The sequence below is a fragment of the Lepisosteus oculatus genome, chromosome 16 (assembly GCF_040954835.1).
Source record: "Lepisosteus oculatus isolate fLepOcu1 chromosome 16, fLepOcu1.hap2, whole genome shotgun sequence".
NCBI lineage: Eukaryota > Metazoa > Chordata > Actinopteri > Semionotiformes > Lepisosteidae > Lepisosteus > Lepisosteus oculatus.
In genome coordinates, this window is record NC_090711.1 from 12,042,551 (window position 1) to 12,066,977 (window position 24,427).

At 41.4% G+C, this 24,427-nt stretch overlaps 1 protein-coding gene across 3 annotated transcripts in view; it reads left to right on the plus strand.

Moving 5' to 3' along the window:
- Positions 1-24,427, plus strand: part of src (v-src avian sarcoma (Schmidt-Ruppin A-2) viral oncogene homolog) — a 58,197-nt gene that overhangs the window by 7,453 nt on the left and 26,317 nt on the right. For 2 of the 3 annotated variants that reach the window (XM_015364583.2, XM_015364586.2), the window contains exon 2: positions 11,124-11,156. The exons of the other annotated variant lie outside the window; for it this stretch is intronic. The gene's annotated coding sequence lies outside the window, so the exon portion shown is untranslated. The remainder of the gene's footprint in view (positions 1-11,123; positions 11,157-24,427) is intronic. 3 annotated transcript variants of the gene reach the window in all.

Genomic DNA, 24,427 nt, shown 5'->3' on the forward strand with positions numbered 1-24,427 from the left:
TTCTGTTACTTTGATCCCATTTTCTAACCACTTCATGCAGTTCATGGTGGCAGAGGAGTCGGAGTCTATCCCAGCAAGCAGCGGGCAAGAGGCAGGATACTCTCTGGATGGGACGCCAGTCTATCGCTGGACACCGCAGACACAGAAACAGACGCTCACAAAAATCACACCAGGGCAGTTCCAGAAGCCAATTAACCTACTAGTATACTATGTCTTTGGACTATGGGAGGAAACCCAAATGAATGTGGGGAGAACATAAAAACTCCACACAGATAGCAGCCCAGGAATTGAAACCAGGGCCTCAAGCGGGTTGACCACAATGCTAAAAATGTACTGCCCAACCCGAACAAAACCAAAGAAGCAAAAATGTGGTGGTTTCAGACTTAACAGGGATGTTTTATCACCTGTGCATAATTAAGAGTATGCAAAAAGGTTCTTAGTGCCACCCATTGATTCTGTTACACGTTACATGTAATTTCACACTCCAGTGAAGTGTTGTAAATGTTAAACCTCCTCTCTGTGGAGTGGCTTGCTTTGTGTTGGCAGGCTACCTCGTTATGAAACAGGATGCAGCAGGTTATGCCCTGGAGGATCTGTTCCCTGGCAGCAGACCGTGCCTCTGTAGAAGAGGCCTGCCTGCCTCCCCCAGCGCTCGCCTGTTGTGAACTCACACCTGCACATGTATCCCAGCTCACATCCTTGTTCACAACATCTCCCTTTGATGGTTTATCTCATCCGTGTGGCCGAGGGGAGACACTGCTCTTTCTGATTCTTGAATATTTTTTTTATTTTGTGCTTTTTTTTCCCCTCCGGGGTGCAAAATATGTAAAGATATGCTCGTCCAACAAGGAATTGAGACATTGTTGAAACCTGATTTTGAAGTCCAAGTTCATCAGCTTTGTTCATCATTGGAGCAGTTTCCTTTGGCCACTAAGATAAAGCAAATAAACATTTTTTTTTCACCGGGTTGTGTTAGGGTCCTAAAGTTGAAGTCTTCTTTCCCGTAACAAAATCCAGTAAACATACGTACAGTAGGGTTTTATGATTTAGGTTTCCATTTATTTTTATTTTGTCCCTCTATCCGCTTTTCAGCAGAACCTGAATCACGACACTCCCCATTTTGAGCAGGGCTGGCTGGTTCTACATCAGTGTACCTGCTGGTGAGATGAATCGGCCGGCCACTACTCCATTAACTCCTGCTGTACTGGGGTGACGGTGGGTTTCTCGCAGGTAATTTGACTGTTAACCTGTTTGCTTTGTTGGAAAAGGCAACTTTTAATTGAACGTCATTCTGGTGGGAATTCTTACTGAAAGCCTTCGGCACTTGTTGTGAGAGAGATATTAATTGGACTTTTCTTCAGCTGCTGTCACCCTGCACCACTGTACACCACCCGAACAGGGGGAGATGGTCGCTGCTTTATTTAAACTCATTTTGCTGTGCAAAGTAGCATATTGAAGTGATGGAGTTTTCATCCTTATTCTCTGTTTGATTGATAAGCTTAGCTGTGATGCAATGCTGAGGTTTTACAGAGCTTTACTTACCATGTACTTCCAAGCTTTCAGTGCTATAAGAACAGATTGACTCTGTGGCACAAGGTCCTCTCACAGCCATAGGAATATGACAAACCTAAATCTAAACAAGAATAACATTGCACAGTAGGTGAGGTCAATGTACTTACTATTTCAAAAGTGAGATGCCAGTGTGATCAGGAAAGAAGTGTAGTATCTGAATTGTTGGGAATGTTCACCTTATTATACTGTGTTTTCCTGCAAGAGGGATGAACAATGGAAGTACTGTTCAGGTGAATGTGCAGAAAGTGCTCTTTGGAAAGTACTTTACCTCTGTGGAGATTGGTTGCATTCCAGTGAAAATCTACAGAGCTTTTGTCGCACATCAAAGGGCTTCCGTTACCTTATTTGTCTGACTAGGAAATTTGGACTTTTAAGCATGTTACTGTACACTGTGTGATTCTGGTCCCACGAATTCACCAAATCAAAAGTCAGACCCACATTTAAATTCAAACGATTCTGTCTTTAGAAAACCAGCTAGGGAATTTTGAAATGATTTTTTGAGGGGACTTTTTATCATCAGTTTCCAATGGAATAATACACCAGAAATCTGACCGCACAATTCCAAGGGAAATTTTACAAAGGTACTGTCAAAAGCCTTGCTCTGTCACCCAGATCTGTGTTCTTGCAACTTCGCTGATTGCCTTGATTCTCAAACAGAGGGAGAGGGGGCTTTGAGTCAGTGTATCTGACATGTTTTGTCCATGATTTTGAACAGCCTGAGCTCTCTGTTTACTGCAGAGACATGATTCAAAGGTTCTGTGAGGAAGTTGTAGTCATTTTTAAAGCTCTAATAAAAAATAGGCAAACATGAGCTATTGTATGAGCTTGTAAATTAAGTTTTATCTTTTATGTAATAATGTAATAATATGTAATAATGCCTCTTCCTCTTAGGTGAAAATGTCATGAATCTAAGGTGTGTGAACCAAATCGTATAAGAGGGTCTGTTCTCGAAGCCTAGCAGTTGCCAGTGAGCCTGACTTTTATACGTGTTTAAATGGTAAAACTACAAAGGAATGAATTGGTTATAAGCCACTGAATGATCAGCTAACCTACACAAAGGGAAATTTTATCTTTCATGTAAGAATAATAACATTTAGTAGCTTCTGCTAGTGGCATCCCATCATGTTTTCTTTAGGGTTGCATCCTAAAGGTTGAAATCCTGTTGAAGGTTCTCATAGTGAATCAAAGTACTTTGTGTTCTTACTATTATATCAAAGCTTTATAAACAAAAAAGATGCTGTTTATAATGCAATCCCAGTCCCTCCCTGTGCATGAAAAGCTCTTGGCTTGCAGTAAAGACAAATTGTTCCACACAGCAGAATCCTAGCAATTGTGATATATCCCTATGAATACCAAGTACTTGGCTTGGTTGTGTTCTTTGGCACGCAGGCATTCCAGTAGTACCAAACCTGTTGTCATAATAGTATGGTGTTAGTGTTTGTGCTGTCTTGGCAAGAGCAGCATTAGAGCAACAGTTTGTGCCTTAATAATACTCTCTTGTGTCTTAAGGACAGTAAGAAAGATTGCAGTTAGGAGGAGGCACTTCAGCCCGTGTGGTAGTTGGTTGCTTCTTGATCTGAGGATCTCGTATTGTCTTTATTTGAGAGAGGCCTGGTATCGACCCAATAACATGCTAGGGTAACTTGACCCCTACTCCCACAACCCTCTGGGTAAAGGTTATAAATGCAGCTCCATGTTTTCATTTGGCCACACTAGTTCGTGTTTCACTGTTGATGCTGAAGAGATCTACTGGGTTGCTATGTCCCAAAATGCTTTTGCAAATGTTTACATCTCTATAGTGGCTTTAAAACCTAGGACTTTCCCTGTTGCTTGAGGAGATTAGCCTTCTCCATTATTCTACCTGTCCTCTGGTACAGGGAACGACTGATTCCTTAACAAACACAGGGTTTAATGTTGTTTGGGACTCAGTGAACTTTTACAATAAGAACCAATGTTAAAAGTGGCTCCTAATAAGGTCACTGGAAAGCAGCTCTTGAAGCTGTAATTCGTCTTAATTGGTCCTATGGCTCTGTACTGATGTCTTTGTCCTTCTCATGCTCCAGATCCGGTCCATGTGTCTGAGTAACACACTCAGCTGTAGTCATGAAAGGGTTTGTTGTTATGAAGCCTCTTAAGACTTTCTGAACAGCTATCTTCACGCTTTTCAGATTCACAATTTGTAAAGGGATGTTTATTGTAACCCTAGTGAAAAGGCACAAATGGTAGTTATAGTCGTACAGATTGAAGGTTAACCCTAGGTTAAGTTCTGCACCTGGGTGCTATTACGTGGAGTGGTATGTTCTGTATGTGTTTGTGTGGGTTTTCTCCAGGTGCTGTGGTTTCCTCCTACAGTCCAAGAACATACTTTTAGTGTAATTGGCTTCTGGGAAAACTGGCCCTGGTGTGAGTTTTGTATCCCGCCCAGGGTGTATCCTGCCTTGTGCCCGTTACTTGCCAGGATAGGTTCTGCTTCCCTGAGTTGGATGAAGCTGTTAGGAAATGGACGGGATGGATAGATTATAGCCCTCCTTTTACCAAGATAAGTGACTTTAGTTAGCGAAGCCTAACATAAAATGGACTTTCAGCAGTCTCTCTTTAAGTGTCTGTAAAATAGTGTGAGCCTTCTTGGGTGCTGTTTCCATTGGTCTAAATGAAACTCCAATTCCATGTCCACTGCAGATGATTGCAGTGTTATCTGAGAAAAGGAGAATCTCGGACTTCAGTCCGCATGTTGTGGTGAACCCTGCTCAGTGTAGTCATACAATACGTTGTGGTTTGATGCACTTTTACATGCTACAGGCTCTTGCGCAAGAGCACATATCTAAAATATGTATAGTTCATGCTTGTTTCAGTATCTTATAAACCTTTGCATAAAAGGCCACATGACATTAGATGCATTAAAATAGAGACATAAAAAAATTTGCTTATCTGCATCATCAGTACTGTTTGTACATGGTATTGTAGCTCAGACAATCTGAAAGGTCACACAGGTCTCAAAGGTCTGTGGTGAAGATGAGGATGTTGTTTGTTCCAAAATGGGTAGAACAGGGCAATGGAACACAGTAGTAATTCACTGGTGCCTGGAGAAAACTGAACAGTAAAAAAAGATGGATTATGATATCCAAAGGGTTATTCAATAAGATGGTCATCCACCCATTTGATCAAATCACTATTTTTGTATCAGTTTTATGTGCTGTAGGCCTGTGTATATATGGTTTTATTTTATTGCCGTGAAACCTTAATCAAAAAAATAACTTTTGGCCAGATACAGCGAAAGTGTGACAGCTTCCCACTGAACTCATTAATTTTGCATGCAGCCGACACCGGACGTCTGTCTCGGTTCAAATCTGGGCCACGCCGGCCAACAAAAATCGTCTGCTTCTGACTTTCAAGGGCACTGGTTTGCTAAGTAGAGCTGCCACCAGCAAACCTTTGTCCCTAAGCCTAATTGTCCCCGCTGCCGCAGAGGCTTGACGTTCCGGCCCCGAGGGGTGCCGGTGAGGTTTGGGGAAAGAGGGTTAAGGGACTTTATCAAGCGGCCCACCACTTCCTCTCCGCTCCTTTGGCAGAGTGGGTGATGCCTGGATGTGTGAGACAAGGGCCTTTGACGGACAGGGAAGTCGAGCCTGTGTGCAGTTTATCAGCTGGCTCTCGCCACTCTGCTGCTATCAGCTGGCGTCCCCTCAGCGCACGCCATGTCTAGGGAGATAAGAATGGAGCATCTGATACTTTTTTTTTTAAGCTGTGGGGGTTCCTCTATGATTCATCCATTCTAACAGAGGGGCTACTGTGTCCACAGAGGTAGCTTCTTGTGCCCGCCAGCATTTCCTGGGAGAAGTGCAGCCGAACCCAGGGCCCACTTCTTAATTCGTCCGCTGTTGGTGGGAGTGCTATCTCTGAAAAGCTTTTTTCTTCAATTTTTTTTTTTCATTGAAGGGGTCCAGATAGAATCCTAGTGTTTTATAGCCTGCCAGTTGGCTGAGGCAATAGCCTTCTTGAGCAGAGATCGTCTTTATTTTTCCTCCCACACAATCACTCTAGCTTGTAATCGGACGTGTCCTGTACTGTAAGGTGCTCACTTTTTAAGGATGTCCCGTAAGGTGCGGGAAATTTTCTTCTTTTGAGATGCACACCCTTTGCATTTACAGCAAAACAACCATTCTGACGGGTGACAAGCTTGTGCATGGGGTGTTGCAAAGGAAGGTCATGCATTTACTAAAATAAGCTAGGGCAAGTCGAGAAACCAGCTTGCAGTGCAACTCCAGGGGAACAAATTATATTTCAAATGAAAAAGCAGTTTTATCTACTGAAAGTGTATTTCAGGTTACCCCGTGGAAAGTTGCACATACAGATGTGTGGCGCTAAATAAGTTACTCTGCTGAACTGTATGTGCAGAACCTGAAATGCATCAAGCTGTTGTACAAATGCAGTGCCTTTTCCTGCAGTTTTGCTTTTGTCTGCTTTAATGACAAAGGCTATGAACTCCTTGCTCACAGCTGTAGCATATGAAGCTGTTACTGTTAATGAGACTCTTAAATATCTGTGTAGCCTCTGTGTCTGTTTAGATGCAGATTAATGCCAACCCCTCTATGCATCTTTGCAGAGTGTGTGACTGTTCAAACGGCCGTTTCATAGAAGAGTATTGTTACAGGCACAGGTGACTCAATAGGCCTCAATTCACACTGCAACAAAATGAGATAAGAGGTGGTCAGTGACTGTCTTACAGATGATAGTCAGGCTGCTTGTTGGGGTTGAAAAGGGGTGATCGTTTTAAAAACATTCCCATACGTAAGATTGGTAGTGAAAAGTGAGATGCCTCTTTTTGACAAACACTGTGTGAAAACATCAATCTGTCCCATTTCTAGCACCCCTTCTTCTATGAACAGTGCCATGGGATATATACAAGACTTGGGATCATCCCAGAGTGAAGAATGTCCCCTACAGGTCAAATCAACAGCACTTTAAACAGAAGCCTAGTTTTCTGCAGGGCATTCCCAGGCTAGCACTGACCTGACTTCACCAGCTCCTGAGATCTGACAAGAGGGTGATAATAAATACTGCAGTAGTCTGTCATGTTTACAGTACCATTAAAAGTCAGTGTTTTGCAGATATCCCATTAAGTCTTAGCTGTGATGGTGCTGTATAACACTAAAAGACTTGTAAGTGAAAATGAAAGCTTTGGGGAAATGTTAGACTTCTCTGTTCATTTGGAAATGCACAACATAAACTGAAATGAAATATATGAAACCAAGCAGGACTGGTATCAGGTATTCCTTGGCCAATTGGATGCTGTTGTGACACCTGGTATTCATATAAGGAATAAGGAAAGTAATGGACTTGTTAGAGAAATGACCACAGAGTTGAAGTTTTTAATCCTGGTAGATGTTGACTCTTGGCTCACCCACACAAAGAGGATTTGATTGTTCGGTAACTGAAACTGATTCATTGAAGTAGCGGTAGTGAAAGTGGAGTCTGAGCCATGGCACATGTATGTGTTCAGCTTTCTCTCAACTGTTTGAAATAGAATTGGCGTATTCGACGTGTACGCTGTGAGAGAGCATATGGGCAGCTAGGAATATTAACCTCGGCTTATGGACTGATCCTATAGGCAAATCTGCATGTTACAGAAAACAATAGCCATTTTGTTGCTCTGCTTCTTTCTTGTTTTGGCAGAGTTGAGAGACTTATAAGAGGGTGATTTGGGGTCTGTTTTCAGGAATATCCTAGCAAATCAATAGGCTGATTGTTTTTCTTTAAATACCCATTTATCCCGGGAATCAATGTGTCCTGAATAGAGTTTTGGCCTTGTGACTGGATATTCATTTTGGAATTTTACAGAGCTATGTGAAACAATTATTCAGTTATTCAGACTGAGGTTAGCAGGAAATTTATGCCTTCATTTTGTTGTGTGGATTAGCTGTCCATTCATGCTAGCAAGTCACTTTCACAGTTTTTTTTTCCTGTTAAATGGGAAAAAAACTAAAATGCTAAAATGAACAAACATGCACAGGTCTGGTGTAAACAACTGCTGTTCCACCTGGCCAGGTGCTTTTCTGTCTGTTCTACCCACATAGTGTCCATTATTCAGTCCAGACTCTTGTAGCTGTTAATCAGTTATAATTGTTAATTACATCAGTTTGCATTATGTGGATTCCCTCCCAGACATACTGATATTTTTTGTGTGGGAGTCTCTAAAAAACTAGACAAGCATGTAGAGTCATTCAACAAAACATGGTGATTGAATGCAAATACGTATATGCAATTTTGATTCGTAATGAATTCCTGTGCTTTACTGCAGTCATCTACTCTGTCCTTACCTTTTTGCTAAGTTGTATCTTTAGCAGCTTTAGGTCAGCAAAGGCATGCACACCCGGTCCAGCTTCAAAGAAGTACATACTGTAGCCCAGTTTTGGTTAAATAAAGTCCTTTATAGTTCCTCTCCACTTGACCTTTTTTAAATTGCCAGTTCAGTTAGCTCAGAGTATAAATCATAGTTTTGGGGTTTGGCTCATTTTGGGAAGAGCTATTGCTTCGAAGTTCCGATCAAGTTCATTGGCCCAGTTCAGTAGCCTAGTGGTTAGCATTGCTGCCTCACAGCTCTGAGCCCCTGGGTTCAGTTATGAACTGGGGTGCTATCTTTGTAGGGGAAGTATGTTCTCCCTTTGTGTTCCAGTTCCCTCCCACCGCTTAAAAGACGTACTGGTAGCTTAAATGGCTTCTGGGAAAAAAACAGCCCTTTGTACAAGGCTCGCCCCCAAATGGCCATTTTTTTCAATCGCTTATTTTTGAATGCTTGACACAGAGTTACTGGAGTTGTGATCTGTGTGTATTTTGGAAGCAAGAAAAAATTAGGGTAGAAATTTATAGCGTTCTAGTTTAATCAGCAACGTTGATCCATTTCAAGGTAACAGAAATTGAGAAAAAATATATTTGTCCCAGTGTTAGATTTTTTTTTTAACATAAAGCCTTGGTTTATCATAACAGCTGGCAATTGAATGTTAATGGAGCATCAGATTGTACCTGTGAATTTGTGGACATTTTCCAACTATAAGCTACAGAACCACCTATTCTTTGGGAGCAACTTTGAATATTTAAATTCCTGTGTCATGAACAAAGGGCTGTATGAAGTTTTAAAGGAAAGTAATAACCTTTTGTGTCTTTTGTTCGGGATCTGTTAAGGAAATAGAGAGGTTGGAGCGTTTAATTGTTGATTATCTGGGCTGACAAGGTGACGGATTTTATTTTTTCGTCCCGATATGCCGGGCTCAGGATGTGTCTACTATTCTATTATTCTGGGTTAGGTTTGGTGACTCAAGTTGTTTTATTATCAACAAGGCTGTTAAATCCAAGGTACAATCAGGAGCATGAACTTCTTTTGACTGCAAGAGGAGAGAACTCCTCCAGTGGTGGTTCACTGAGGCAATTTCAGGAAATCGGCTGTTTTCTGTGGTACATTTTTAGGAAGTAATTGTGAATCAGCCTTAAGCTGGTTCTGTCTCATACTCCAAAACATGTTCTGTCACTGTCTCGCCATACTGGATGTGTTTCATAACTCATATGATTAGTAACAAAATGTTCTTCTTTTTGAAGAAAGGTTTTCTCCCCTTTCTGTCAAGATGTCTCATTTTTGATTCAGTTTATTTCATATATCCACAAGTAGTGTTTGCATGTCTGAAGCTTTGTTAATACACTATACAGTATATCAGCGTATGAGCACATTATAAATTGGCAGGCAATGTTGTTGTGTGATGTTCCTCTCCAATTTATACATTCAAAACATAAAATTCTATCATTTCTTCCCTTGTTTTCCCCACCAATCACTTTTCCTACGCACTTTCTGCCGGTGCTCTCCAGCTGAAGGTTTGCTGTCTTGGATGTGGTTTGAATTGACCTCTCTTAAGGAAGTGTGGCTCTCAACACTGAAAGAGGAATTGGCGATGGAAACTTTATTTTCATTTTTGGAAAATGACATGTTACCAACTGACTGATCACCTGGCTCTCAGCTGCTTCTCAGTTTGAGGTTCCTGTGTATCTGAGTCAGGATGAAGTGGGCCTTGTTAGTGTCTCCTTGCTGCCAAATGTTCTTCTCTTTTGGACAGGATTGTGCTGAACAATCTTCTGCTGTGTATTTTCTCCTCACTGTGTGGCCGTGGTGTTAGATATCCGTTTCTATCTGACGAGACCATTAAAGTTCAATTTTTAGAAGTTGTGATATCATAATCTCTCCTCTGTAGTCATGCAACAGTTTGATGCAGGTTAAAAACAAAGCTCTTTTGGCATTTTGTTTCCCAGCCATAACATAATGACCTATCTGTTTATTCTTTGGATCAGTTTTCTGTGACATCGCCATTGGCCAACTGGAGTCTCTGTGAAGACACAGAAGCCAGAAGAGCAGTTGTTTACCTGCGCATGTTGTTGATCATTACCTTTATTCAGTACTGTATTGCATGTGAATTCTGAATGTACATTAATACAGCACACGGAGGGTCAAATCAATTTAGGTAATTAGGGGATTCAGTAGCAATAAACTATTTTAAATAACATAGAGATGTCTTAGAACAAAATATAACAAAGCAGGTATATCAAATAGATTGCATCCACTACAGAAGCTCCAGAACTACAGCTCTGAAGGACTCTGTGATGTGCAGCATTGTGTGGAGTTTGTATGTTCTCCGCATGTTCTTGCGGGTTTCCTCTAGATGCTCCAGTATCCTCCCACAGACCAAAGACATACTGGTAGGTTATTTGGCTTCTGGGAAAATTGGCCCTGGTCTAAGTGCGTGCGTGCGTGTGCGCACCCTGCGATGGACTGGCGTCCCATCCAGGGAGTACCCTGCCTTGTGCCTGTTGCTTGCCAGGATAGGTTCCGTCTCCTCATGACCCTGAGTTGGAAGAAGCGATTAGAAAATAGCTGGCTGGATTGAATCATGTGCCTCACATCTTAAATGTATGTTGTACAGGTTCCATATTGAGTCTTAGATTTCCTAACTGCAGGAAGATCTTTGCTCAAGCACGGTGCTGCCCACTGAAAACTTTTAAAAGTTTCTGTGCTTCTCCACCAACTTATGACTGTGTTGTCTTGCCTCCCTCATGCATCCTCCTTGCATCTTGAGCCTGTGGGGGTAGTTAAATGAGTCAACTATAAGGGCAGTAGGTCACAAGTGTGGAGTCAGTCAGGGCAATAGTTGCAGGTGGACCTACATGAATGTCTTCAAAGTCGGTATCAAGGTCTTCAAGTTGAATAACATTACATTTTACAATCACTTATATTTGATCACATGATCTTGTGTTGAATTCTAATTCATGGAACTTTTTATTTGTCATTTTTATGGGAGAAATGGAAAAGTTACATCATTCCTTGATGAGTGTAACATGGACCACAGAACACTAAGCCCCCGTTTTCCATTTACTCAAGTATTCGGGAAACCTGAATCTATTGGGACACCTGTGTTTCAGAAAGCTGAACCTAGCTGATATTAAAGTAACCGGTGGACCAACTGACTGGACAAGTGTCTACATACCAACATTAACATCAGTGTTTTCTGTTCCAGGTTGCCTGTGCTCTCCGGGACGTAAGACTGCAGGTCAGTTACAGAGGACCTTTTTTTTCCTGTAATAATTTGTCAAAACCATATGATAAAGTCTGGGCTAACTGTGGCAGGTTTAGTTTAACGCAATATTGTCAGAGAAAAACAGAGCAAAGAGAGAGAGAAACCTGGACATTTTTTACCTGTTTTTTCTGAACAGGGTGTTTTTCAGTTGACCGGCAATGCAAAGCAACTGAACTTCTGATCCATAGATTTCTTTCCAAGTGATGAACAGAAGTGAAATAAAAGCCCGAGTACACTTAGCCCCTTTGGGAATATTATTGTGTGTCCCTGAAATAGTATGAAGTTCCTCTTGCTGCAGGGGAACAAGATCGCTTTTCATGTGTTAACAAACCAGGGGATTTTACTTTGAATCATACATGTTGTGACAGTTGTCTTTAGTATTATTACCGATATTTTTTTAAATTAGAATTTCTGATGATGATTTTTGATGTCCTATGCAATGCTTTCTCTGCAAATCAGTGCTGAACAGCTAAAAACAGTGCTGAAAATCACCTTTTGCAATATGCTGCTGTTCACTTACACAGTGACCTACAGTACAAGCCTCTTCATGAACCTGAACTGGGCTGAATGGATATTTACCTACTTCAGGTAAAATAATTGGCTAGCCCCTCTGTAATTATTATAACTTTTACATAGGCGACCTGGTGGCTCTGTTTTGTATTAAACGTCTTTTATAAAAGCGAGAGCAGACCTGCGCACACTCATGAAGCTCCAAGACCTGGTTTTCAACAGTTGAATTTTGGTTAAAAATAAACGAACCAGAGAGAATTTCACGCGCTTTGTGGAATGTGAGGCCCGCAGGACTGTTTACATCTACGTCAGGAGATGGTTGTTATCCACTGCAAGCTCCTCGCGCTGTCCGGGGAACAGTCCCGACATGTCTCTTCTCTTATCCTGCATTCCAGCGGCTTCGCCCGGCCTTCGCTTTTCAATCCACAGCCTCACGCATCTGCTCCTGCTGAAGTGCAGACATATCTGCAAACAAAGTGTGCTTATCAAACCAGATAACCTCCCCAGCCTCCATTCAGCGGTCTCTGGCCCTGCTGTGAAACGTAGCCTTCTCAGAGTGACGTCTGAGAAGAAGAGAGAAAACGAGGTTCACTTGGATAATTTTGCGCTGTTGTTCTTTTTTCTGTCAAAGCTGATAATAATTTTTAAGGATCTACAGGCCTTTGTGTTACATTACACTTATTTACAATTTTGGCTTCACCACCTCCAAGAAAAGAACAAACTGCTGAACAATTTCACATAGCTTCTTAGGTAGCATGGATTTCATAATTTAGGAAATTCTATGTGTATTCACAAATATGACCAATTATATATGCACACACATGATGTAAGCCTAGATTCTTCTAATTGTAGCTGCACCTGGAGTTTGTGGATTCTATGCATTGTATCTTGGTCCAATGCCTTCACTTTGCCTCAGCCCAGCTGCTTTCTCATCACATAAAGAATCTGAGTATGATTATGGATCCTTAATTCTTCGAGGTTTAGCTTAATCATCTAATCATTTTTCCTCATTCAGTTTTAAATTTCAGTATTTTACCATCAAGTTGCGGCTCTGCTCTCAAATTGTTTTATTGTTAGGGGGCCAAACCCTAAAATGTCGGGAAGGCTGTTGGTGTTTTTTTTAAACTAATTCCGTGCAGATTAATTGCATTGTGAATTGGGTTTTGTAATGTGCTCCAACGTTGAGGAGTTTTGATTTTTTTTGAAAGGATGTGTTGCTGTATTTGTTTATGTAAGGAGTGGCCGCGAATGGGACAAGGTGACCAGACAAGGTCCTCTCAGGCATATTGCAGGGTCACCGTGCAAGTCTGTCAGAACCCAGGGTGCTGTTTCCCTGTTTCTCAAAAAAATAAAACAGCAGAACTGCAGTCTCTCTGACAGCGTCCAGGATCAGCAAAAAGGATGGGAATTCTGTGTTTCCGAGATGCGGGCTAGCAGACGGGAGCTGTGAAGGGGACTGATGCCTGCAATTTTCCCACATTCCTCTGTACTGGAAATCTGTGGAGGCTGATGGATTGGGAGCGAATGTGAAAGAGCTAAACCCAAGAGGATTAGGCCTTCTTCTCATTCTCTCTTACGCTGTGGGAACGGGTCACATGACCACAGGACCAGCGCCTTCTGGCACACCATGGCCATATTTAGACACTGAGAGGAAACAGCAGCATTTTGAATGTTTACAGCCAACTGGAAAGATTTTATCTTGGCACTTAAGGGGCATTTTACCATAAGTCATAAGTGTAATAAGTACTACTAGCATTACTCAAATTCCATCACAATTGCTTAGCGTGTGATCAAGTACAGGAATTTTTTTATTTTTCAAGTGTGAAACAGACAAAAATCTAGCATCCTTAGACTTGTTTAGAGACCGCTGCCCTGACTGGTTCCCATGCTCTATCTCCATCTTTGTTTGCATCAGAATACTTAAGCCTTACGACCTCCTGCTTTCTGTAGTTTAAAGAAGCTCTTTGATGCATTGCACTGTATTGGAGTAGTAAAGTACACACTATAAAGTGTGGATAAATCCTGTAACAATAGCTCTTCTATTAATAATTGTACTATTATTACAATGATAATATTTCTCTCTCATTACTTTAGTTAACAAGCAAATAAATTATCACTTAGGACAGCTGACCTTTTGGAATTAATGTAGTCCAGAGAGGGCATTTCAGCCACTGGGAAAATAAGGGCTCATGTTTTTGGCAGGGGGCACAAATCCATCGGGTTTCACAAGTATCTTTACAGACCTGCAAGCAGTGGTAACATAGTCTTGAAATAAAGCCATTAAAATAAAATGAAAACCGAAAGATACCCTGGCCCTTCAAGGCCAGAAGTGAATACCCATGATTTAAAGGCACTGTTCTAAACCAGATTGTCCTCATCATTTTTGTAGTTCTGGTGACAAAAAAAAAATCTGTGAATGGTCCTGTGTTTAAAGTGAAAGTTTCTAGATCCTTTGGTGTAATCGTCTGCTGTTCCCACAAAGCACAGCCCCAGGCTCCAGCAGGGCCCTGAATTATACTGGGTGTTCCAGTGCAGCCGGCTCAAACCCAGGCCCGGTGTGTTTCAGGCTGCCTCAGAGCGCAGACGCGCACCAGGCCTGAGCGAGGCCTACAGGCCCCTCAGTGGAGATTGACAAAAGAGGCACTCATCCTCTTTTCCTCTTTAATTTCCCTCTTTTCTCTTTTTGAACTCTCGGGACAAGAACAGTCCAAGCAGATTGCTGCTTGCTGGCAAGTTAATTAATCCCGGCAGCGGCTCACTGAGCTGGTCCTGAGCTGTGGCAGCTCCTGCTCATTAGAGAAGTGCTCTGCCAAGGCAGGGATTACCCACTGATTTCATTCCAAGAGCAGGGACTTGCTAGCTGTAGTTCCTCTTCCCATGTACTGTACCATACATTTGTGCTAACATGAGGGCTTTCTTTGTTTTTACCCTTTTTTAACGTGAGGGCAATAACTGAGCTTCTCTGGTGAATAAGGGTTTTCAGGCCTCAAATCTTGGTTTTGCTAGATGATGTCTGAGACGAGTGGCGCCTTGCTTCTTTCTACGTTTTCTTCGAAGCTTCACGACACACGACGCTTACATCACAGAACCAAAGGTTTCAAAAGCAGTCTTTATACCCTGTGGAAGCAAACTGTGAAGTTCAGTAACAGGCTTTTTAATTTAATCCTTTATCCTGACCATCACACTTCACTCTCCCTGCAGTGGCTCTGTTTTACCTTGTGACAATTATAAGATTTATCTTGGCGTAAGTAAGGAAGTGTCAATTATTTGATATATTTATTATTTGCATATTTTTAAGAACTGAAGGGCCAGCTATGTCAGATGCACTAATCCTGAAAGGAAAGAGGGGAAAATAAGAACCAAAGATGCCAACGTCATCAGATATTATAATGTTTTAGTAATGATGGAGAATTCATCACAGCCTGTTCCTGATTTGAATAATCCTGCTGTTGAGACCCATCTCTCTCTCTCTGACAGATTCAAAAATGAAGGGATTGCACATGATTTTAATTAATCAGCAGGGATTTGGGATTTTTACATTAGAGAATGTGGAAATCGTTTACAGCCAGAGTTGTCAGTAGTGTCTCTTCTCTCAGAGCTTCAAGGCCCTTCTCTAGGCGTTCGTTGAATTTAATTCCTCCATCAAAATGAGGGGAGCAAGCATGCAGCTCTTCAGAGGCTGTTCAACCCCGGCTGAGGTTTGGTTCACAATGTCAGCACTAACATGACCCAGAAAGATGGCTGAAGCACAGAATGGCATTACAAAGTACCCCTGCCCAGGATACAGTAGCCCCCTCTCTCTACACCCCAGAGAGAGAACTGTCCCAGCTCTTGAAGGGGGATACAAAACAGAAAAATATCCATGACGACTGCAGTCTACACAAGCCATACAGCTCTTGGGCCAGGAGCCAAACGTGAAATTTAAATCTGCCGAGGCTCCTGGGAAGTGATGAACTTTCCAGCAGCGCTGTTTGTATCATAACATCGGGAGATTATTTTTCTTTTTCACTCATAGCAGTCAGAAGTGTTTTTTTGCTTGGGGTTTTTAGCAGTCACAGCTTTGATAATGTTAGCTGAGATGTGGCTTCACAAATTACTTCTGATTAGATCTCATCTTGGCAGCTATTAGCAGGTCTCAAATAATAAACCCCTTCCTTGTGATGCACAATATAGGGTACAGCACAGACACTTGTACAGAAGACTCATTCAGAAAGGATTGTCTGAGTAGTAGGAAACCTGTACAGTCCCATTGCAGTTCAGTGCACTCACTTGAGGGTGAGACTGGTCAGTATGTTGTTAGACAGATATGATGTTTATATAATTGTGTGTGTTGTTATGATTATGGAAACAATATTATGCTGTTATGTTATTTATGAAAGCAATATTGATGAAGTATGTCCTCTGTGAAGCCAGGAATTGCTTTGTGTAAAGGAGTACATTTTATAAAATTATTTTACAACTTATTTTTGCATATTTCATTGCCTTTTCTCCGTTTGTGATTTGGTGGCGGTATATTGATATTGAGCTTTCCATGATTCTACGCTGGTTTAGATTTAACAGTGCTTAACCAATGTTGATTGACAGCTATGCCCTGTACCTTTGTAGATCCCAGATACTTTAATAAAAGTCTTCAGCCAGTGGCTTACATAGGCAAAGTTTCTTAACGATATGGTAAAGAATGAAATACAGAATGTCAGCATACAGTACTGTAGGTTCAGATTCAGCGTCACTGGTTTTAAATTTGTCTCCTGGTTAAGACATTGGGAAAAGGTGTTTTTTTTAGTTGAGCTAATTCCCACGATAACAGATTTGTACTTCAAACTTGAAAAAAGATGGTAAGTGCCATATCAGTACTGCACTCTCCTATGTACACTGCTTTACCAATGTGTGTTGTGCTGGTTTGCTTCCCCTCTGTACTTCCTGCCACTGCTGCATCTTTTCAGAAAGTTCCTTTTTTCATTTTCTGGAGAAAATGTCCAGGGAATGATTGAGGTGTGGAAAGTACCAGGTGTCTCAGCTGTGGTATTGGGGTAGACAATAACAAAAAAACAAATGAAAGCTCTTTTAAACATACTGGTCAAAGTGTCACTTCACAATCTCAGTTCTGCTCACAAAGCCACCTGAGCCTTCAGATAACCACATCTGAATCCTGTCCTACCAAGATGTTTGCAGACCCCAGCTTTAAACTGGCTCAGACGCTCTGTGCCTTCAGTTGACCTCAGTCCATGATATGGTGATGATAGTTTTTGGAATAAAGTTTCTGTACAAGCCTGTAGAGAGGCCCTGCAGTTCTACAGTGTCTCTGAACATTACAGGCATCTGAAGAATCGCTCCCATGGCAACCAAAAGCCAATTACTCCCTTACACAGTAAATATTTACTCCCACTCCACTCTGACTCAGCTGTTGAGTGAACTGGAGGTTTAGCCTGACTGTGTGGGATTCGGAGGCTTGGAGCTTGTGTCAGTGGTGGGTGTTCTTTAGGTCTGAAAAGGTGGAGGAGTCTGAAGGATGTTTTTTTGGTACAGCTAGGGGGCAAGAGCCATCTTGTGTCATGTAGTTGTATTGTTAACTTTGGCTTCCACACTCAAAGGCTGTAGAAAGAGGTCTGTACTTTTGTATCCTTACAAAGGACATTCCTTCATGTGTTTTACCACATAGACAATGGGGGCATATCTTTAGTTCAAAAGAAAATTATTCACAGTCATGCTCAGAAACTACATAACATGTCATTTGAAATTCCCCAAAGTCGTAAATATAAAAACAAAACCTAAGTATCCATTTCCCTCATGGTATATATATAATTGAACATTCCAAAACATAACATTTTGTCAGCTATGAAAATAAAAATAGCTTATTTGGTGTCAAATGCTGTTTTTGTTTTGTGAGAGTTTAGTGATTTTAAACTCCCAGATTCTTGAAGTAATCGAAAACTATAGTATCCATATGTCTTAAGCTGAGATAGCAGCTTGAATGATTGCTTTGTACTGTAGTTTGAAGTCACAAGAACATGATTGAACATGTCTGGGATTATATATGAGCCCAGTCCCCAGCCTCATCATAGCTCTCTGCACTCTGTTGTCTTCCTGACTAAGCTCTGTTGTGGCTGAAAGGCCTTCTCAGCCCTATTAGTCAGGCATATAATTTTTCAAGAACAAAATGAGCCCTGCACTGTATCAAAAATACAGTTGAAGAGACCAACTTAACTTACACAAAGTTGCTATGACTGCGTTCATGTTAGTAATGCTGTTAAGGAAAAAGGTTTCTGTAATTGCCCTGTTTATAACTCAAGATAGCTGGAAAACCTTGTTCGATCTACTGCAGTCCATTTCTTTGGAAATTTGTTGTGAAGTTTTCCGGAGTTCATGTGGAATGATCTTGTGGCTTTTTCCATAATAAATGGAAACAATTTATTAGCAACGGAAGAATCCAAACTATTTTGGTTGCGTTTGTGCTTCATATGTTAAAATGTTAAGGATGCAGGCATTGTGCCATGTCGACGTGGACATCTGAAGTTAAGGAATACAAATTTGCTTCACCTAACAGATCTTAGGTATTCTCTGCCTCCCTAAGCTACTTGGCCCAGTACGGCTAGGATTTAAAAATAAATAACCAGCTACTGATTAAATGCATTGGGTAAATTAAAATAATGTGCTGATGTTGATAGTCAAAGGGGACAACTAATCACTGACACTGTAGCTATCCCTTTCCTACAGAGCAGACTGACAGGCAAATATATTAAGAGCTCCCCTCCCCATGAGATAGAATGAAATCTCCTATGCTTATCTGCAGGCAATGCAAGTGTGTCAAAAGACTATATTCGACATAGATGTGTGTGGGGAACACCACCAACTGGGATGGAATGATACTGGAATGGAAAAGGCTAATGATTGGAGTGCCTCTGAAAGTACTGCCGTTGCTGGGGCTCAGCTAGCAGAAATGTCAATCCTTATAGATTGTGAAGCTGTCAGGAAAGACAAATAGCATTGTCTGTAAGGGTGCATACTGCGCGGCTCCTAAACCATAAAACATCTTCCCACAGGGAGCGACTGCAGAAAGGGATCGACGGGAGTGTCGACTGAATGTCAAAGGAAGAGGCAGGCTGCAGTCGAAACGAACAGCTGTAGGTGCAAGGAATATTCCTAAGCAAGGGTTCCTAATTTGTCAGCATAGAGATTTACAGGTGTAGTGGCTACATGGCTGTGAATATATTTAAACTAAGCGGGGTTTTAAAGCGTTTCCCAGAATTGGTATATTTGAGGTGCAGATGATTATAGATATACTCAGGCCTTCCACAAAGGGCATAAAGTTACAAAGAAAGCTTTAATGCAGACTGCTGTTTTTTTAACAATTAGGGTTGGAGGGTCCTAAAGACCTCTTGGCTAAGACTGCACTGAAACTCAATTCACAGAAAAGTGCTACTTAGAGAAAACCCATGTTTTCATAGCTAGCTGCCCGAGGTTATTGTAGACACTTTGGTCACACCTCAAGCAAGAATGTACGCCCCACCTGAAGTACATATGTCATTTCCTTTTGGCTTTACAGGAGATTTAAATATAAAGTCTTCAGTGTTTGTTTTTTATCAGTTGGTATGTTAATGGCTTTTAACCTTTGGAAGTGGAGTGAGCAGTGTAGTGGATGATTGAATGCCAGCAGTTTTTGGCTGCAGTTAAATACATTGTTTAATGCAAAGTACCCAAAGCCTGGAGGATCTCTTCTCTTTGTTTCTGAATTCTTTCATCAGCATCTAATAAGAAGCATCATAGAAGGTTGTGGAAAGGTAACGTTTCTCACCCATTTACTTTCAAGAGACGTTTAAGAACATTAGACAGGGTACAAATGAAAGGAGGCCATTCAGCCCCTCTTGCTGTTGTGTAGTGTGTAGTTAGTAGTTAAGTTCAAATAAAAAGATCTGGCATTTTCTTGAAAGAAGCCAGGCTATCAGCTTCAACCACATGGCTGAGTATCCTGGTCCATACCTCCACAGCTCTTGGAGTAAAGAAGTGCCTCTTGTTCGTGGTTTTAAATGCAAACTGTACAGTAGCTTCCATTTGTGTCTCCTTGTCCATGTTTCAGTATTTGTTGTGAAGAAACCCACTGGCAATATACTAGAAAATCTTAATGGGAGGTTATTTTCTACTATATGAGAAGGTGTGCTGCTCTTGTGTCAATTTGCTTAGGCACAGGATACACTTGAATACCACCTGTCGTTGCTGGGTGTGTTTCAAATATCCAGGCTTCAGGAGAATTGAATGTAAAGCTGTAGACGTAGAAATTGTCAAGGAACAGGTGAAGGGTTTATTCCATGCTGAAAAGAAAAGAATGGAAAAACAAAGTTTCGGCCGTGGAGCCTTCTTCAGGTGTGTACTTGATTACTGAATGGATGTTATTCATCCAGCTGAAATATTACTCTGCGGATTGCAGTAGTAATTGCTCTACCCCTGGTAAAACAGCTTGTCTCCCCGAGTAACTGGAAAGAATTAAAACCACAGAGGACTACCCTCCTTGACTTACCTCTTCCAGCTGTGTCAGCAGTTCCTCTGTGACTTAACTAAATCTCAGCTTAAGCAGTGTTGGCTTGATTTCTTCAAAAAAGTTATTTGGTGTGTCCTGATCCAGTGCAACTGTGTGTCCATCACTATGTGTCCGTTATTTTGTTTGTGATTTTACTGTACCCAGGGCTAAATTTTGGACTTTTGGTGACCGTGCTTTTTCAAGGGACCAATTCTTAAATTCTCACCTCATTTTTTATTCTTTATTGTCTTTTTTTCTCTTTTTCTTTATCAATACGCATTCTTGGGTATGGAAAGGCTCTTCGTAAATAAAAGTTATTATTATTTTCTGTTGAGCATGTTCTCTAAGTTTCAGATCTATTTGATTTTATATTTGTCATCCTGACTAGTTATTTATTTCTGTCTCTTGAATAGGCAGTCAGGAATTACATGCGTGCTGTACAATGATCTAAATTGTACTAAACACACATTGGGGATATGGCAATTCGTTTTCCCAATCTGTTTTTATACCTTTAACTTGTGGAATGATTTCAGCTAGAAGAGTCTGCAGGCATCAGAAATAAATGCGAGACCTTTGCACAGGGGGAGAATTTGCCACTTCTTTTGTAGCCTAGTCCTAGACAGTAGTTCATTTCAAGTTTAACGAGCTGCAGGCTCTTGTTCAGCTCACCCAGATTGAGCTTGCATGTCTTTCGATGCAGTTTTGCTGAAAGTAATGTGACAAGCTGAAAAAACAGATATCTGTCATACAGTATGTGAAAGCCTGCTTTGCTTCAAAATCTGCAAATGGAGGAAACTGCTGTGCAGGTAGAGTTTTATCCTAATTATATCAGGTTTCTGAATGTACATTACTTTTTAAAGTAAGACGCATTTTAATTTTCATATAACTACCGAGTATGTTAGAAACCTAGGAACCCTCTGGGTTCAGTGCCTGGGGCGTGTAGTAAATTACTGATGATATCTGGGGAAAGAAATCCCATATGGAAATTATAGTGCTGTTAGCCCACAGCCACAGAAAGATGAAACCCGATCTTCTGGCATGACCTAAGGAAAGCTAGTCCAGACCTGACGAAGCGCAGTGAACTCAAAAGAAATGTGGACGCTCTCTTCTCCTAGTCTGGATACTTTGTGTTTTGCAGAGTCATTTTCTTTGTCTCTGCCAGTGCAAACCAAAGGCTTGGAAGTTTGCAGAAAGGTAATTGTTTCCTTTCTTGGTCGGTCAGCTTCCACACTCATTTACTTACAGGAGAAACGTGCCTAAAGGGTGATTCTACACCATTGCCTGAAGTGGCAGGGCCAGAAATCACTGTCTGGGAGTGGATTTACAGTCTGTGTTCTGGTTTTGTTTCGAAATTTGTTTTCCAGACATCTCCTGTGCAAGAGCATCATTTCTACGCTGCAGAGGAGAACATCACCTTATTGCTTAATGTGGAGCTGAGTGTCAGGTGGTACTTCCCCTGTGCTGGAGGAGTGACACTGTGCAAGAAGCAATTTGTCTTTGGGTTATGATTTTGAAACGCCCGCACTGTGGACAACTCCTTTCAGACTCTGGGTGTTAAATGTTATTTTTAGTTTGCATTGTTCCCATCATCCATTGCAAGTCAGTGCTCTACTGTACTGAATATTATCTGAAATGGCTACAAGGTGTTTGTTAGTATCTGCTGCTTTCTTTTGAAGAATGTCTCCTCTAAAGTTGCACTTACGTCTGCACAGGGCCCCGGGATGCAATGTTTAGCTTCTGATTTATCCAAAGCTGTGTTTGTTTTTCTAGGACAGGGTTTTAATGTAATCTGTGTTTCAATGGGGCCACACACATTGTCAGACGGTGTTAGCTTTCAACTGGACGCAGTTCATAAAAGCCTTGTTGCCCATATGAATAAACAAAACCCCAAAACGAGCCCAACGGCACTGGATAAAGTTTCAGATGAGCCTCAATCGGTGTGAGAAAATGACGGCAAAAATCAAAAAATAAACACATCTAGTCATTTCCCTCAGTTTCATCCTGCCGCTGGCTGCTTCCTTGAGTTATGAAGAAGCCCATCTTGTTAAACCAGGGACAGGGATGATCCTGTACGGTCAAAAGAGCTTTAAGTATTTTTTTTGCTCTTTGTCTTGTGTTTTGCACCTTGGTAATGAAAGCAGCTTTGGGACTGTGTGTATTTGGTGGGGAAAAAAAACAATATTAACTGTGCTTCTTATCCAAACAGGCCCTAGAGAGAAAGGTTTGAGAATTTGTCTGCTTTTTTCTTGTGTAATTGCAAATTACCAACACAGAGGGAATTATCAGACATTTGGGCCTCATTGCAAGCAGGTGCTTGAGCTTATTAGGTTTAATGAGTTGGTGAACCGAACCACCTCACATTTTCTACCACAAATGAATGGTAGTATCTGCGCTGGTAAAAGTGAGAAAAAGCTTCTGTTTTTTCTTTTGTTCTTAGCTGAAAATTGCAGTTTGCTCAAAGCACAGTTATGTATTCTTTTCTCTTTGCCCAACTTTCTCTGTTTGAAATCGCCGTAGATAGAATGCACAATTAAAATTGCTGCAGCCTTCTGTCTTGCATCAGTAGCTCCTTGACCATTTACTTAATGTCTTTAAATAATGACAGATGGTTCTGATGATTAATTAAAAAGTAATTCTTATTGTTATAACAAAAGGCTGAGCTCAGCTCATGTGATTTCTTAAAAACACCAGGTTTGATATTTGCATTGACTTACTTTAAAATTGGCAAAATGAGTTAAGAACCTGTATAAATACCCATTCTATAGACAGCATTCTAATTTAAGAACAGTGAAAGATATAACCACTCCCTGCATGAGTAACAATTAGTGTGTGGTTGTTATCAGAATGTACAAAGGTGGCCTGCCTATAAGAAAGAATGCCTGCAGAATAAGACGTTTTGCTTTATCAGTCAGCTGCCTACTCAAAGGAAAAGCAAAACTGGCTCTTTATGATGGGCAGGCCACACTATCCCAGATCCATCCATCCATTGAATCTATTGTAATGCAAGAAAACAGGTGCTAGAAGGACTATGAAAAGGATATGCATATTCAAAGGCATTTTAGGAGTAATGCTGATAGCTGAAAGACTCCATCACCATCTTCAGCAGGCTGGAGGACATCTGAGGTTGAGACAGAGTGGTGGAGCGTTTTCTTCAGAGAGGAATACCGTTAAGTCCTTGGCAGACTTGCTGGAAGATGTGGTGGGGGAGTATTTTGGGGAGGAGCCACCATTAACACAAGAACACCTTTGGTTTATACTAAAGGCCATTGCTCAGCGTTACCTTAACAAAGTCATCAAGCTAACAGTTGTTCCTGAGAGCAGGTACAGAAGTGCTGCTTTTCCATCAGGACAACGCAAGACCACACAGTACTGCGATTCTAATCAGAACAACATGGAAACACCATGTCCAACTTTTTTTACCGACCTGATCTTCTGTTGCACCTCCTTTCCAGTGCCACCTACAAAATTATGACCTGCCAACCTTCGCCACCTGACCACAACTTAATGGGGAGAGGGGTGGATCACCCCACAGCAGTCTGTCCAGAGGCTGATTAGGTCTATACATCAACACCACCAATGTTATGTTAATCCTTAGTGAAGTCATATCAATCTTCCCCTTCGATTTTTTTTTTTGCAGTCTGTCATCCTAAATACTAATAATCTGGCTGGTGTTTTTGTTCTCACTTCCTGTAATTTTGTTTATATTGTGGATCAGTCCATTGCACTAAATAAGTATCAAATACATCCTCTATAATTAACTTGCATGTGTAATCAGCACAACCCTGTTTGTTTCCAAGGGTTGATCAGTGAGTCAGCACAGCTCTTAATTTCACATGGGGACCAGGAATCAAACCCAAGGAGCGTTAAATGCTGTAGGAGTTTGGATTTAGAAAATGAACTACACAGGGAACGTGTAGGTGAAGTGTCAGACCTGTTTCACTTCTGACAGGCTTTTGAAGCACTTCTTGTTAAGTAGTTACAACGGTATAGCTGGAAGAGCTACAGATACAGCTGCCACGCTGTCAGCAGCCCTCTGGGCAATATTGAGCGTCCCTCCTAATTAACCCATCTGCCCTCTGCCTCTCCTTGCCTGTCCAAGCATGATGATCTCACATGTACGATAAATTAGGACCCCATGGATTCTAGCCACAGAGACTTTGAGTCCCCAGTCCTCTTCAGTACACAGAGTGAGGGTTCTGGCTGACAGGAGCCGCCCAGGTCA